We start from the raw sequence: 15,727 nt of genomic DNA, 5'->3' as shown, positions 1-15,727 counted from the left end.
TCCTGCCTAGGTCTAGTAGTAGTTATACCTCAACCCTGTTTGCGTGGCAAGCAACCGCTTAGTCAAGAGTCTCTAAATGCTCTCTTACGTGCCCATATTCGTGGGAGCGACCCCTGCTTCTCTATACTAATTTATAGTATTCGGTTGAGGGATCTTTGAAGGGGATTTTTGTGTGTACAACGACAGAGTATTAGTTACATTGAATTCCTAGACCAAGTGATCTAGTGGATTCATAGGACTTGGTGTCTCGACCTCACAACATATAAACACACGCTACTCTAAACTCGCGACTTCACATGTTTTTATTAAATATTTTATTTAATCAATTGTTTAATCGGTTGGACCAATTGAACCATAAACCCATAACTGCATTAGTTCGTTCACTTACCAATCTGGTTCTTAAAAGATTGGTTTTTACAATAACTTTTTTATATATATAATTACCAAGGGTATCCACCAACAGACCTAGCTTCATACCCAAAGGCAGGGATCGATCCCCTAACCATTTGGTTATAGATGGACTAATCTCATGCCAGTCGACCACACTCCTTGGGTTTTTTTTACAACAATTTAATCCATTTGGAAAATAATTTACAGTAATATCGAGTTGTTGCCATAGTACAAATTAAATACTCCCTTCGTCTCACAATAAGTGTCACATTTTGTCATTTCGGTCTGTTTTACAATAAGAGTCATATTTCACTTTTAGTATAAATGGTAAGTAGACTCCACATTCCACCAACCAATTCTACTCACATTTTATTATAAAACTAATATATATAAGTGAGACTCATAATTTACTAACTTATTTAACTCACTTTTTTTACATTTCTTAAAACCTTTCTTTACATTTCTTAAAACTTGTGCCCACATTAAATGTGACACTTAACGTGGGATAGAGTGTAGTATTTATTTAAGAGAGTTTATATGAGCTCGCCTTGTGGAGTCAACGCTATTAACAATAATGTTCTCTCTGACAAGACGTGCACCACCCATATTTATACAAGACATTACACATGACTTGATATATTCAATTCAAACTTCTTTACAGGCACCATGCTACCTAAGTATGCAAAAGGATTTTCAGGATATCAAAAGAGAAGAATAAACCATAAAGCAACAAAATAGTCCAGGTCATTGAGGATGTGGAAGATTGACGACGTTTTCTGCGGTTAAGGTTTCTTCAGGTCCGTGGCTGCAGTGAACATTGAAGAGAAATTAATATCATCTCTCAAAATCAAAGAAACCGAGAAGAAGTTTCGATCTGAAAGGATAAGTTATACGTTACCTAAGGTAGCTTAAGGCAGACATCCTGTAGAGGCAGGTGAATACCAATATGTGCAATCCTATCGTATAGAAAAATGCAAAGGTTCTTGCATACCTGCAAGATCTCATGTCAGTTGGGATAAGGTGATGTTCGAGTCACAGCTCATGACCTCGGTCAACAGGTGTATCAGGAATACTATTGGACTAATGATGCATTATATTTCTTAGAAAACATGTGGCAAATTCTCGGGTTGGACTAATGTCCAGTGCTGGAGATAGACAGATTATGTTGGAGAAGGTTGCAAAGTCCTGTGGTTTAATATTGTAGAGGAAAAATCAGAAGGGAAGAACCTTTATTAAAGCTGAACAACAACAAAATTTATAAAAAGAACCTTGGCTATCTATGTTTGTTGCACTTCTGGGGAAAACAAATATTTTTCCTCTGTTTTGGTGAACAAAAACCAGAAACAACCGTAGTTTGAGTGGCAAAAAACTTTAATTCCCGGGAATTATTTTTAAATGATAATAATATAATGTTATAATATTAGTAATAATATAATAGCTAAACTCCAGAAGTACCAATTTCTCTTTCCACTGAAAACATTATTTTCTAAGTTATTTTTGTCAAATATTATCCTCAAAAATAAAATGAAGAAAAATTTATGCACAGCTACAATCACCATGGCAGTCAGTGTTTCAGTTTGCATCTGAAACAGCAAGCAGCGATGTCTATAAATTGAGCAAGGCAATGGAGTAAGGTAACACCAGAATACACATGAGAAACAGAATGTGTAACCAGAGTTACATTATTCTTATATCAAAAAGATAGGGAAGCATACTTGTTCCCAAGAAGAAACCGCCCACTGCTGAGGGTAATTTTATCTCTCAATCCTAGTTCCTTGTACCTTTGATCTCTTTCCTGTTTTGCATTATCATGAAAAGTATAAAAGAAAATCAGCTAGAATATATATTAAAAAAGGGTACAGAAAACACATATTGTAACTCATAGCTATAGGTTTGATTTTATTATGCCAACAGAAAACAAAAAAAAATAAAGTCTTTGCAGCAACCATAAGCAGGAATTATAGACAAAGATGACCCACCTTTTTTGAAAATGCTGCAAATGGATTAATATCGTCCTCATATATCTTTTTATACTTTGATTCAACATCAGAACTAAACCACTCTCCAGATCTTCAGCATACTGAAAATAAGTATTAAGTACACAGATTATTTAAGATATGTATATTTGGCTTGAAATATAATGTAGTATCTTAATGTCAGCACCTTCTTTGATCCTCTAGACACAACTTTCTCAGAATTATAATCCTGAACATAACGTATTTTCCCGTAGAGTTTGACATTATCTGCCTTTGTTTTCTCAAGCTCGGTGGTAAGGATTCCAATCTTCTCATTCAGTATTCTTATTTCCTGAAGACCAAATTAAGTTAACAATTTGAACAGCAGAAAGGAAAACTGAAAGAGTACCAGAAACATGTTCCAGCCCATGTACAAATAAAATGTTCAGAGGAATGTAGACCTCTTCAGTCTCCCGCAAACGTGCCCGAAATCGATCACGCTGGTTGCATATCACCTTAAGCATAGAGCTTTGGTCTAAATCAGCAGGAGCACGCCTTTGTTCTGCATTCTGTCCCAGGAAGCATTTAGCAGCAAAAAGTTGAACAAAAGGTCACATATGTACATAAGCCACTTGATGCGACAGCAATCCAAGATTTTACATGCTTCTTACTCTAAATCATGATCATGTGTCCACTTTAAACAAGATACACACATATCTCTACTAAATGGAGCTCTTGCAGCTAAGAAAGTGAGAAAGAACTTCAGTTTGAAAACTATTATTAAAACCCTCCATCACCCTTTTAGGATAATTATTGTCTATCCACTTATGCCAAATGTTAAAATCTATGTACCTCAGAACCAAGTGCCAGCACATTTAATAATGATCAACTCTTCAACTTTCTAAGAAGGAAAAAATGTTCCTTAGCGTACCAAAATTGACTTCGTAATTACAAGTTACAACAACAGCATATGTTTTTTTCTGGTTCTCTAGTGCTCATTAAATATGTAGAATGCAACAAAGAACCCAAATTTCATAGACTCGATTAGAAACAATATTAGCTCCCATCCAGAAAAAGCTCTGACAAGTGAGGACACAAAGTAGTAGATATATTGGAGGCCTTGATGTCAATCATCCGAATCATATGCAGTTATGCAGAAGGAACTAGAATATCACAACTCACCTCGACTTGATTCGTCCCTCCAGATTCCGACAGGTCCCAGTCATTGAAGAAAACCGCTCTTTTATCATTGGAACTGCAACCCTGCATTTAAAGGAGTTAATCAGAATACTTGGTGGTGGTGAACTATTAATGCCATCACTATGGTATAAGAAATCATTAAAACACTGGCAACACAATCCCAACCCCTAGATAAGCAACACCCAGTGGAGGCTTCATACTTCAATTGGGAATTATCATCAAACATATAGTTGTAATTACCAGTGGTGCAAGTCTACGAGAAGAACTGAGAAAAATAACTAACCTTTAGTATATCATCTTCAAGTTTTTGTATAAGCCTTTGCTGTTCATCAATCTGTGTTGATAGGTCTTTAATCTTAGTTTCAGCTGCTTCCAGGAGAGAGGACTTTTCAGCAATTTTGACCTAAGAGTAAGGAGACCGTTAAGCCAACTTTTTCATACTGAGACTGAGCAATTTTATTTGTTAGCAGTCACGTCAGCAATCCATTTGGTGAAGTGAAAATTAATTGTATTTCGTTTGTTCTTATTAGTCTCAAATATTAAAAGAAAAATTAATTAAATAAGTTTCAAAATGTTGGTGGAAGAATGATAGATAGCCCAGAGAAAATACCTGTAGAATTTAATATTTAACAGCTTACATATACTCCCTGAATATAACAAAAAATCAAACTGGTTTTGACTGAATTATTTGGCTTGTAACAAGCTGAAAAATGGTTTCTATTTTTTAGACAGTAGAAATGTACCAATTGATGGCTCCTAGTTGAACAGGACCATCCAGTCTGGTTATAAATATTGCAACTTCTTTATGAAAATGATCTAATAGCCTCAATTTCATATTATCTGTTTCTCCTGGAAACTTCATCTCATAGTTAGCATGCCAGGGCCATTGTAACAAGTATTACGTCCTCAGACTCAGATGTACCTTATATTGAGTCAGTTCGTGCTCCATTTTTCGATTCTTGTCCAGAAGTAATGACTCCAATTTGCTCATCTCTTCACCGCTAGTAGCTGTTTCCCAATCCTCAGCTTCAATTGAATTATAACCAACAGCCTAAGAATGTAACAATGATCGGACAACTCCAAATAAATAGAGTAACCTTGGTCATATTTCCAAAACAATATTCTATACAAAATAGTAGGTATAAGAATTTATTTAACTAAGCTAATAATTAGGGTTACCCATTTAATTTCAATAAAATGTTTAGACAATACCAAAAGTTATTGTTCACTAGGTCTCAGCCATGACGTTCTGTAGAAAATAAGTAGAGAAGTCCGAGAAAGATATTCACATGCTACATTTTGAGAAGCCAAAAATTGGATGCTTGTTATACACCTTGATAAAAAAAAACTTTTCAGACTATCATGGTTCACATATAAATTCAGGTTTTAGGTTTACAAAATTTGTTCTTCATGTTAATAGTTAAATGTTAATCACTCCCAGCCTAAGGACCTTTCAGACTTCATCTATGTACCCTCATTTACCCAGTCAAAGCACAAGAAGCTAATGTTAGATTCCTCCATAGTGGTCGTGTTCACATCACCTGCAAAATTTTTACTTTCTTGCGCAAATCCTCAACTAGTTTTTCAGTTGGTCGCGTCTGAATCTCCTTTTTCAACTCCTCAAGCTCGAGTTCCTGAGAATGTGTTACAAATAAGAGATAGATGAATACAAACTAAAGATGCGTCTAGGAAAAATAACTTGAAGCGTTTTGCAAAGACAGATGGAAGAACGAAACTGTAAAGCAGAAAACTCGTAAGTAATTGGAGAATACTCGAATTTCGCAAAGAAAATGAGGGCAGGATTGTTAATGACAATATTAGTCCTAAAGCAGAGATAGACCATAACAGGAATATAATTGGACTCAAACAAGGTTGTAGATAGCAGGACTGAAAACATTATCTCCTCTACTGTCAAATAAGATTAGTGACAATTATATTAATTTTAATACTGGTCATGGCTTATATCTTACACCCTAACTAGTACGCAAATAATGCAACTGCATGAGAATTTATCAGACCCTGGCTTATGCATGATTCATACCAAAAAACTGACCTGCTAGCAAATAGTCAGGTACAAGAACATTTCCTGCTTGCCTAGGAGCTAAGTGAGATTCAATACATAATTGGTTATTTGATATTTCTAGCCTCCACTTTCATCTGCCTCTTTGCACCCATTCAAAAACAGCCCTCTTAAAATAGTAAAAAACATGTCATAAAAATAAATGCAGTTGTAATCACCTTTTCATTGAGCAAAGCCTTCAACTTCTTCAGCTCATTCAAATTATATTCTCGCTCATTTGATAGTGTTGTCTCAATATTGTGCAGTTCTGTATTCAGTTCAGAGATTATCTTTTCCTTTGCACTAAGAGAATTCTCAAGTACGGTGTTTGCATTTGAACTATCACTGCAGCACAATAACCAGATCAAAGGAAAGAAAATACATGACAGAAAAAAGGCACCTACAAGTCCTAGAGGCCAGAGTAGAAAGGAAACTTACATAGCATGACAACTAATGAAGCAGAAAATGAGAAGAAACAAAATCAAGCCAGCAATTAACAAGCTCCCTCCCGTTCATAGTGATATGGGTGATCACTATCAATTTTTCAGGCATAGGTTGATACGAATAGTGTTACCAACTTTTACCTTTAATTAGACAAAAATATATAAAATTGACCCATCTAACCATGTAGTTCGAGCTAGAGGGTATATGACAAAATGCCTATCTCAGACGATTTAATTCTTTAATTCCCTCAGGCATCAGTTCCAAAGAAAAGCATGCCATTCCCCTAAAAGAAACAAAAAAATACAAATAGGATAAGGATGCCTTTAATTTTTTTAAGAAACATCATATTTTCCTTATATCATGACCAGTCCCCATCAGTTACATGCTCAAAAGCCGCAATGCCAATTACTGCAGATATTTCACAAAAGATTCTATCATCCATCTTCAGATATGATTACACAAAAGTTTTAGGTCCAGCGGTTTGATGTATATTTGGCATGTTACTCATTCCTTACCACTAAAAGAAGTCAAACTTAAAGAAATACAAAAGATGGAAGCACAATTTTTTTGTAATTTGATGACTTCTGACTTGCAGAGGGAAAGACAAAAAATACTATAAACGAGAAAATTATTTATGTATCCATTACACCAAAAACATACCTTCTCTTATGCCCGCTCTCTTCATTAGCTGATTGTAACTGAGAGCGCAGAAGCCCCTGTTAACAATGCAACAGGAGCTATCAATTAGCACTGTCCACATTTGAAAGTTAGAAAGATCAACGGAAACCTCTATTGAATTTTCTTGATTCATTATCTAGGCATACACAAATAATACCCAGCACTATGCCACACCAATAATCACCACCATTTTCAATGATAGAACTCTGAAGATATGTAAAATTTTCCATGTGATCTTATGTATAGTAAAATTGCTTCTCAGCTCAAACAGAGTGCCATCTAAAACATTCCCAGTAATCTTATCTTATTGTCACACAAAGTGGTATACTAGTAAAGGTCACCTCTGAAGTTACAAGATATAGGACAAACTATTCATTAGTAATGACATTGTCTGCCAGATGGCTCAAAAAATTTGAAAAGCGAAAGCTTTTCACAACATAAGAATGTAGGCTCACCTTTTCTCTCTCAAGGCTTAAAAGACGTGTCTGAGCTTCTTCAACTTCATCCATCAAAAGATTAACTTCTGATTGTTTCGTAGCTCTATCCTCATCTGTGATTAAACAAATACTAGAGTTACTCTAAGTGCAAATGTATATATTGGTTCAGTAACATAATAAACAGATTCTTAGCTGCTTATTAGTATGTGGATGTAACATTAAAGAGTAAAAAGAAGGCAGAAATCTTATAACCATTCTGACCTGATTGGGCACGAAGTTCAAACAACTGGCTCTGAGCAAATTCATGAAGTTTCCGCATAGTAGATACACTTTCTTGAGCTTGGCGCAGTTGATCTTGTAACATTCGCTCCCTGAATTATCACAACAAATGGCATTCAACCTATGGGAATGTATAATAACTGAAAGGTTGCCAATAAAGATTATCCTCAATACGGCGTGATATTTCTTTTACCACTTTTTTGTAAGAAATATAACCACTATGTTCAGACCTTATGCTAAGACACGGCAACTAAAAGTCAGCTATGGAGCTCATAGAACATATAGTACCTTTCTTTTAGAACTTCCATGGTTTTCTGATTCTCTTCGGCCAAATTTCGTTGCTTAATCTCAACAATTTCTTTCACTTTTTCCTCCATCTTCAAGATCAAGAGAGATAAGCTTAAATGAAATGAGGAAATAATAAAAAAAAAGTGCATGCTAGTCACTCAAAAAAAACTAAACAGCTGCAAGCTTTTCTGGATAACAGACAATATTGACGGATGCCACTAAAGTCCATACCACAAATGATTGGAAAAAGAGGTCTTATAAGAGTATTCCTCCATCTACATGGGGGGGGGGGAGTTGGAGGTTTTCAGCCACAATTGTTCTTTGGTAACCCCTCACAAAATGCTTTCTTGAGATAGAAAATTTTAAGTCCCTTCAGATAAAATGAATGCACATATCTTTCATATGTCTAAGCCTTTCTACGTCAAGCTTAAATGAAAAGTCCTATTATTATCTATGACTTAAACATCATTTCTTTGTTAGATTAGAACTTCTCAACAATTACAATAGTAGCTTATTTTCCTTGTAGAATGAATAGTGTAATTCATGAGCAACACGGCGGGTAAGTTGGTAACTTCCACGTGTCCAAAGCGACCCAACTACTGCAGCGCGAAAAAATGATGTGCAAGTACGCACTATTGCTAACATCAAAGAGCATACTTAATGTTAAACATATATAGTGACCTGTTGTTCTAACTGACGGGTGCGCTCTTCAAGTCTTCTTATTGTTGCTTGTTGGTTTTTCAGGTGAGTTGATTCAGTGCGGAATTCCTCAAGCTCAACCTTCATCTTTCTGTTTTCAGACTCCAGTTCAAACAACTTGGCATCCTTCTCCTGTATAAGAAGAAGAAGAGAAGGTGTCAAAATAGATACAATTTAGATTAATTAATAACCAATGAGGTTTTTCATAGCAACATCACACATAGATGTGGATGGTAGCGTTGAATACACATGGACTGCCTGATTTAACCCAACTTAAAATATAGAGAATTCATGTGAAGCATGCAGGCATGTTAAGTCTCAAAACTCGAAGTTTTATATGTAAATTACTAATCAATTCCACTTGAACTTAATGGGCCAATTTGGACCAAAGAATACGGATTCAAACTAATTAAATGATCCCATCAGAAAAACTAAGAAAATGATTTCTGTGTCACCATGTTTCGAAATTTCAAATATCAATATCATGAGTAATTACTTAGCACATACTAATTTTTATTATTTCATGATACAAACAATGTTTACCACATGTTTGGGTTAGGAACTTAGGATAAAGCATTAGTGTTACTCAATCCCCCGAAATAGGAGTAAATCAAAAGAACTGTTTCATAGGTACTTACTGCAACTGAGTTTAGAACTGGGCAAGGATCCGGAGCTTCGTAAAGTTTCTGGTAAATGTTGAGAAAGGCATTTTCCCCAAATTTTGCTCTCTTGGTAAGTTTATCAACCTCTTCTTGATAACCCTTAAGTAAAGAGTTGAACAATGTCAACTTCTCTTCATTTGAAGCCTTCTTGAAGTCTGTTACAAGTTAACTTTCAGATGGTGACAAACAGTACTGTAAAATGTGTCCATGATCTCGATCAGGACAGGTGATCACTAAAAGCACAGCATATGTCTAGGCAAAACATGGAGGCAGCATGAGAAAGCAAAACATGATAAAAGTGGAAGAGAATACCTCTAGTGCTCTCTGCAAGCTTCCTACGATTCTTCTGACTGTTCTCCTGATTCTCTGCAATTCTAATCCCCTGTTCATCCAGGATAGTCCTTTCTTTCTCCAAATCAAAATCTGGAAGGATCAAAAGGGCTTGTTGAAATTAAAATAATCACACACCAAATATCTTTATGAAAGTGCCCTCAGATAATCAAAGTAGATACTTGTTCCCATAATCATCACAGAGCCTTAACCACACAGGAGATCAACAACATTAAGAAATAGAGAAATGTGAATTAGTGAGAATTCAAGGGTAATTGTTTGAGAAAAGGTAAGTATGAATTAGGAACTGTATCAGATTGAAGAGTCTTCTCAGGTTTACGCATTTTGGTACATTATCACTAGCTACAACTAGGAAAGGGAGAACAATCCAAGTTAATAGTACGAACTGAAGAAGATAGTTATGAAACAAATTTAGGTTACAATGGATTATATGTGAAGAGTACCTTTCCAGAAAGTAGCAACAGCAGATACAGGAGCAGAGGTCGATGATGAGTTCGGTTTTTCTCTCTCGGATCCTCCTCCACCACCACCTTGCAAACCTTCCATTACTGATTACTGATCTCAATGTCCGGGGCTTTTAGTCTCCCCGATCGCCCTCCTCGTCCTCCTCCACTTCCACTTTGTAGACCTTATATTGCTGATCTCAATGCACACGAAACCTCAACCCTTAGAGAATGGAAGAGAATTACCGTGATGATGATGATGATGATGATGATGATGATGAAGAATTCTAGGGCTCTTGTCAATTTTGATAACTGATCTCAATGTCCGGCACTCAAACCTCAATTCTTTTCATCTTATGCTCAAATTAAGATTTATTAAAGGTTAATTAAATAGTTTCACCAAAGATTTACATCTAAAATTGGTTGATTGGAAAGCAGAATTTTATAGAATATCAGAGCCAGAAAGAGAAGTTGGGTAGTCAATGTGTGGGGCCACGCCCACATGGTGGGGAAAGAGTGATATTGGGCTTTAATTAAAAAAAATAAAACCCAGCAAATAATGACTAGTTATAATTATGTTGAATAATCGGACTAGTAAAAATTGATCGAACAAAATTTGAATAAATGATAATTAAATAAATAAGGCATTTTTATAAGAAATATCAAACATAAATCATTACAATAAAGAATTATTCAACTTGGTAGCATATGCATGCCTACCAAAGAATTATCCATACATAATAAGACATACTAATTGCAGTACGAAATAATAATTTTTAAATATTATAAGTTAATAAAATATTTAAGTACTTCAATCAAATAAATATTTAAAGATTATCTAATTTGCCTAGTAAACAAGTCATAAATAAAGACAAAATATATTACTAGCCCAAATTGGTTAATTTATAAAAAAAAATATTAGTATTGAATAAAATGGGAATGAAGTGGTGCCAAAGAGAAATAGGAAAGCTGCAAAGTGCAACGTAGAAAGAACTATCGAGCCGCCCTAGCTGTTTTGCCATCTTCTCTCACTCACTCTACTGCTCGCCGCTCCCTCTCTCTTTCTCTCGAGGTAACAATCCCAGTTTCTTCTTTCTGTTGTTTCATGTAAAATTTCCCTTCCCATTCACGGTTTTGAGTGAACTGTCAGGCCTGAATTCGAGGTGTTCTCAAGTTTTGAAATGGCGGAGAGCTTTTGCTTTAATGTTTTTCAATTTTCACGTAATCAAACATGATGTATCCTAAATTTGCTTGCAAGTTGAAAGTCTGTACGATTTTGTTGATTATCTCACGTGCATAAACCCTACTTTCGCCCATTTTATCCCCACATTTAGAAAATGTTTTCAATCCGCATTATTTTTATTGGAAACGAGCCACGATCCAAATTTGATCGGTCAATGGATTGATTTTGAGGTTAACTCTGTGTTGCAACTCCAATTGTCCACATTGCTGCCATTTAGATGCATTTATGGTTCCATTGTCACAATGCCGGAATGGCTGTGTGGTCTTGCAACGAGTTCTGTCAATTAGAAGTTTAACTGCTTCTTGTATTTTAGCCTCTATTATTTTGATTGGAATACAATATGATTAAGTGAGATATACATCGATGATTAGGTATGAGTGCATATCCAATTCTAAGCACATATAAGGATATCTATAATTTCTTGTATATGTGTTTTAATTGGGGGCAGTTAGTACTCTAACTAAAAAACGCATTTAAACTTGAAAACTAAACTTCTGTAGATTGTGATTATTTGCCTTTAGTTACTTGTCAATTTTTGTTTTTATTTTGTCCCGTCAGTAAATCAAAGCAGATCCAACCAGTTGGTCCAGTTTTCTGGCATGGGAAGCAGAGAAGAGTCGGAGGTTGATGACGAATTTAATGAAATTTACAAGGCATACACTGGCCCCGTGGTTTCTAATATACCAAATGAACCAGAAAAAACAAGCAAAAGGTCACATGCAGGTTCTGACAAAGAGGAGCAAACTCGTGATCCTAATGCTGTCCCAACAGATTTTACTAGCCGCGAAGCAAAAGTTTGGGAAGCCAAATCTAAGGCTACAGAGAGGAATTGGAAGAAGAGGAAAGAAGAAGAAATGATTTGCAAACTATGTGGTGAATCTGGTCACTTTACTCAGGTGCTTTTCGTGTACTAATATTAATTGATTGCAGCTTTGTCCATGTGTATGTATGAGAGTAAGAGAGAGAGGAGTTATTCTTTTGGCCCCTTCAATACCTGTGCACATTTTGACATCTTGATTCATTGATATTATATATTGTTCTATATGAAACTCTTTGAGTTTACTACCTATGAAAGAACTTCTTCCGTGCACTAATAACGATTAATGTATATGCTGCTTGAGTTTTCTTATTTTTTTGGCTTTCTCAAATTCTATTGTCTTGCTCTGAGTTGTTCCCATAGTCTTGGATTTGTGAAAGAAAATAATTGAGTGTCTAGGTGTGAAGATAATTGAGTGTCTAGGTGTTAGGTTATCTATTACTTAACCTTTTTCAAATTACAAATGCAGATCTTACTTTAACATATTCTGCCGATTTTTCTCCAATTTATATAATCTAAAATGGACTTCCTTAATCTTTCAAATCCTAACTGAATCTTTTTCAGGATTCAACCAGTTGGACGTGATGTTACCAAAAATAGCTCTTACATGATCCTTCACATGAATTCTTGTTCTACTTTACTTATGTATTGAAACCACTCTCATTTCATTATTACAGTTTCTAATAAATAGTGTTTTAGGGTTGCCCGTCTACTCTTGGAGCTAATCGCAAGTCGCAAGACTTCTTTGAAAGGGTACCTGCAAGAGATCCTCACGTGAAGGCTTGTTCTCGGAAGATGTAGTAAACAAAATTGAGAAAGATATTGGATGCACAATAAAAATCAACGAGAAATTCATAATTGTCAGTGGCAAGGACAGGTTGATCTTGAAGAAAGGTGTTGATGCTGTTCATAAGATTAGAGAAGAGGGTGATAATAAGGGTGTTCATAAATATGTTGAGGAGGGCGAGCGCAAAGGTTCGTCGAGCTCCCCAATTTCACAGTCCAGATCATATGAACGTAGAAGTCCTGTTATCTCTCGACTAGGACGATCTGGATCCCAAAGTCCAATTCCAGCCCCCACCGTGCTGCACATATTTCTCATAGGTATGGCAGACAAGAGAAAAGTGAGGAAAATCGTGTGCGAGAAGATCTTCAAAAACTCTCAAGTGTCTCTCCCCATGGTAGGTGGAATTTGGATATGTTAGTGCCTTACATCATATAAGCTTCATATTTGTCTGGTCCATCGCTTTCAGTAATATTGCTTGTTTTTATAATCTTTTTTGCAGCAAGAGGTAAGTTCTTAGGCCCAAGCGTTATGTTCGATTCTGATATTACTTACATGGTGGTTCTGAATTGAAAAAGGATGGTCTCCCAATTGACTTTTTTTTTTCAAAGACTCCCAAGTCTTGCTTGCCCCAGATGGGTTCAATAAGAGGATTTAAGATAGTGTCATGATAAAGCTGCAAGAATTGTTAAACATCTTGAAAGGAAGTGCTAAACAATACTTTCCTTTGGTGAAGCTTATGGTATTGATGGAGGTAGAGGTCAGTCAAGCCATTCCAAGTCTCCAGTCCGTCCTTACGCAGAAAACTCCTTTAACTCATATGAAGGCCATTCTCAGAATAGAAGCAGCTTCAGGGCAGATGGATGGAGTGCTGACAGAGGTGGATCTGCTATGCAGCCGGAAAGTAAGTTTGAATGCCCTTCCTTTCTCCAGACACTGGAGGATTTGGAGTTGCAGTATAAAAGGGAGGCTATGGAACTTGCTAAACTTCGGGACAAAGAAGAAGATGTTGAAAATTTCAAGCATCGTGAGGTTTGTTATGCTTCTAGAGTTGTAAATGAAGTCATTTCAAGCTTAATTTTGTGCATATTGCATAGCCTGAGTGCGCTTAAGCTATAATATTAATTAAATATTATATTTTTCCAAACACATGAATTCTGATATGTAATGGTGTTGCTATATTCATTTTGGGCCAGTCCACTTTTATGTTTTAGGCTATTAGCAAAGTAGTAATTAATCTCTGTTCAATTTTCCCCCTGTCTCCAATATTAGGCTGTTACAGAGATGAGGGAGAATTTCATGAGAAAAGTAGCTACACTAAAGAGTGAACATGTGAATATGTGGGAAGAGTTTCTTCAGTTACATGAACAGAGGAGGCAACAAGCATGTCAACACATTCCTGAATCTGGTTTTGCTGGTTATAAGCAACCGACTTACCCAGACTTTGACGGTTCCGAAAATCTTTATCACTCTGGACCTGGTAGTATGCACTCAAGGGGCAGGTTTCCAAATGCTATGGAGTGTTATCCTTCTAATAGGTCACATGACAATTATGACGATTTCCAGCGTCGCAGGCGTGGTGACTTTGGGAAAGCTTATAATCGATACTGAATTTTTTTGGGAAAATGGAAATTGGTGAGTCGACAACCTTTAAATCCCCTTGTGTCATTTGTGACAGTTTAGGTGAGGTTCACAACAGAGTGAATTTCTTGCAACCAAATTGCCTTGTTATGAATCAGAGAACAGCACTCCAAAGCAAATATAATAATTTTTCGGCATAGAACTATAGGTTTTTAGGGTATGGATAGGAAGAATCATGTGAATATAGTATAGTTACAGGTTGCTGTCACAGTGCCAGATGAAGATTTTGTAAATTGGTGTCTTTATTTTTGCTTAAAATGCAATCATAAGCTGAATTACCGCTTCCATAATTTTCAGGCTATAATTGTTGGTTGGATGCACATGTTGCACTCGGAGCACTCTGTCTAGGTAAGTATAAATGTTTGTCATGCATTCATGTCACCACTAGAATGCAGCATTTTTTCTCCCTCGTGGGTAACATCTCTGTTGCTTCCAGTCTTCATAGGAATGCCTCTGTAATCCAAAAATCCACTGTTTGCAATGCAACTATGTAATTCTGGGTTTTAGGTAAGAGATTGGAAAAGAGAGGTTTATTGATCCTATTGATGTTAGGGGCTTTTCGAACCATTTTTTTTTTTTTGTCAGCAAATCAAATGATCTGTTGTTACATGGCCTCGTTAATGAGCCAGCTGTGTTTCTATTCATTCTTTATGAGGATGATTTTGTTATATCCTAACAATGTGGAGTAGTAGAACTAATCCAACCTTCATTTATGCCCCAAGCTATAAATGGATGAGTTTAAGGGTGGCGTTTTTGGCCCAAGTAGTTAGGATGAAGCAGCTCTTTGACAGTTGAGTTTCTTGTTTAGCTGAAGAGTTGTTTTATCTTGGTGAATAGAGGCAATGGGAGAAGCTGGTTTTTATTTCAAGAGCAAACATAGAACCTTGATTCCTTAGACTTGTGCTAGAAAAGATTTTGTCTCTTGGTGGCGTAAGGCCTGAATTGTAGTTAGTACTCCTACTGTCCCCAAAGAATATGCACTTTGGTTCAGCAAGAATATGCACTTTGGTCCAGCATGGGTTATAATGTAAAATTGATAAAGTAAGAGAGGTAGAGAAAAAAAGTAATTAAAGTATTGTTAATGGGGAATGAGTCCCACCTTATTAGAGAGAAAAGACTTTTCAAAATTAGAAAGTGCATATTCTTGTGGAACGGAGTGAGTATTTGTTAACAACAGTGTCACTAGGAGTGTGGGGCGCACCCCATATTGCTTACTAAACAAGTCCTTGTTAATCAGCTTATACACCTTAAATAAGAAATAATATTATGGTCTTCAACAACTACACCTTGATAGTATATGATCTGACACGCTTCAAAATCATATTTTGCAATTTTTTGTATTTATAAATATCGAAGA

The 15,727-nt window shown here is 36.0% G+C and overlaps 2 pseudogenes; one reads left to right on the top strand and one right to left on the bottom strand.

Annotated features, from left to right (window-relative positions):
- Positions 1-955: 955 nt before the first annotated feature.
- On the bottom strand, positions 956-10,260 carry LOC121791660 (annotated as a pseudogene).
- Positions 10,261-10,826: 566 nt separating this feature from the next.
- LOC121791659 lies at positions 10,827-15,079 on the top strand (annotated as a pseudogene).
- The last annotated feature ends 648 nt before the right edge of the window (positions 15,080-15,727 follow it).

This window comes from Salvia splendens, unplaced genomic scaffold (assembly GCF_004379255.2).
Source record: "Salvia splendens isolate huo1 unplaced genomic scaffold, SspV2 ctg868, whole genome shotgun sequence".
NCBI lineage: Eukaryota > Viridiplantae > Streptophyta > Magnoliopsida > Lamiales > Lamiaceae > Salvia > Salvia splendens.
Note: the sequence above shows the minus strand (reverse complement) of the source record. Positions and strands in the feature narration are given on the sequence as shown.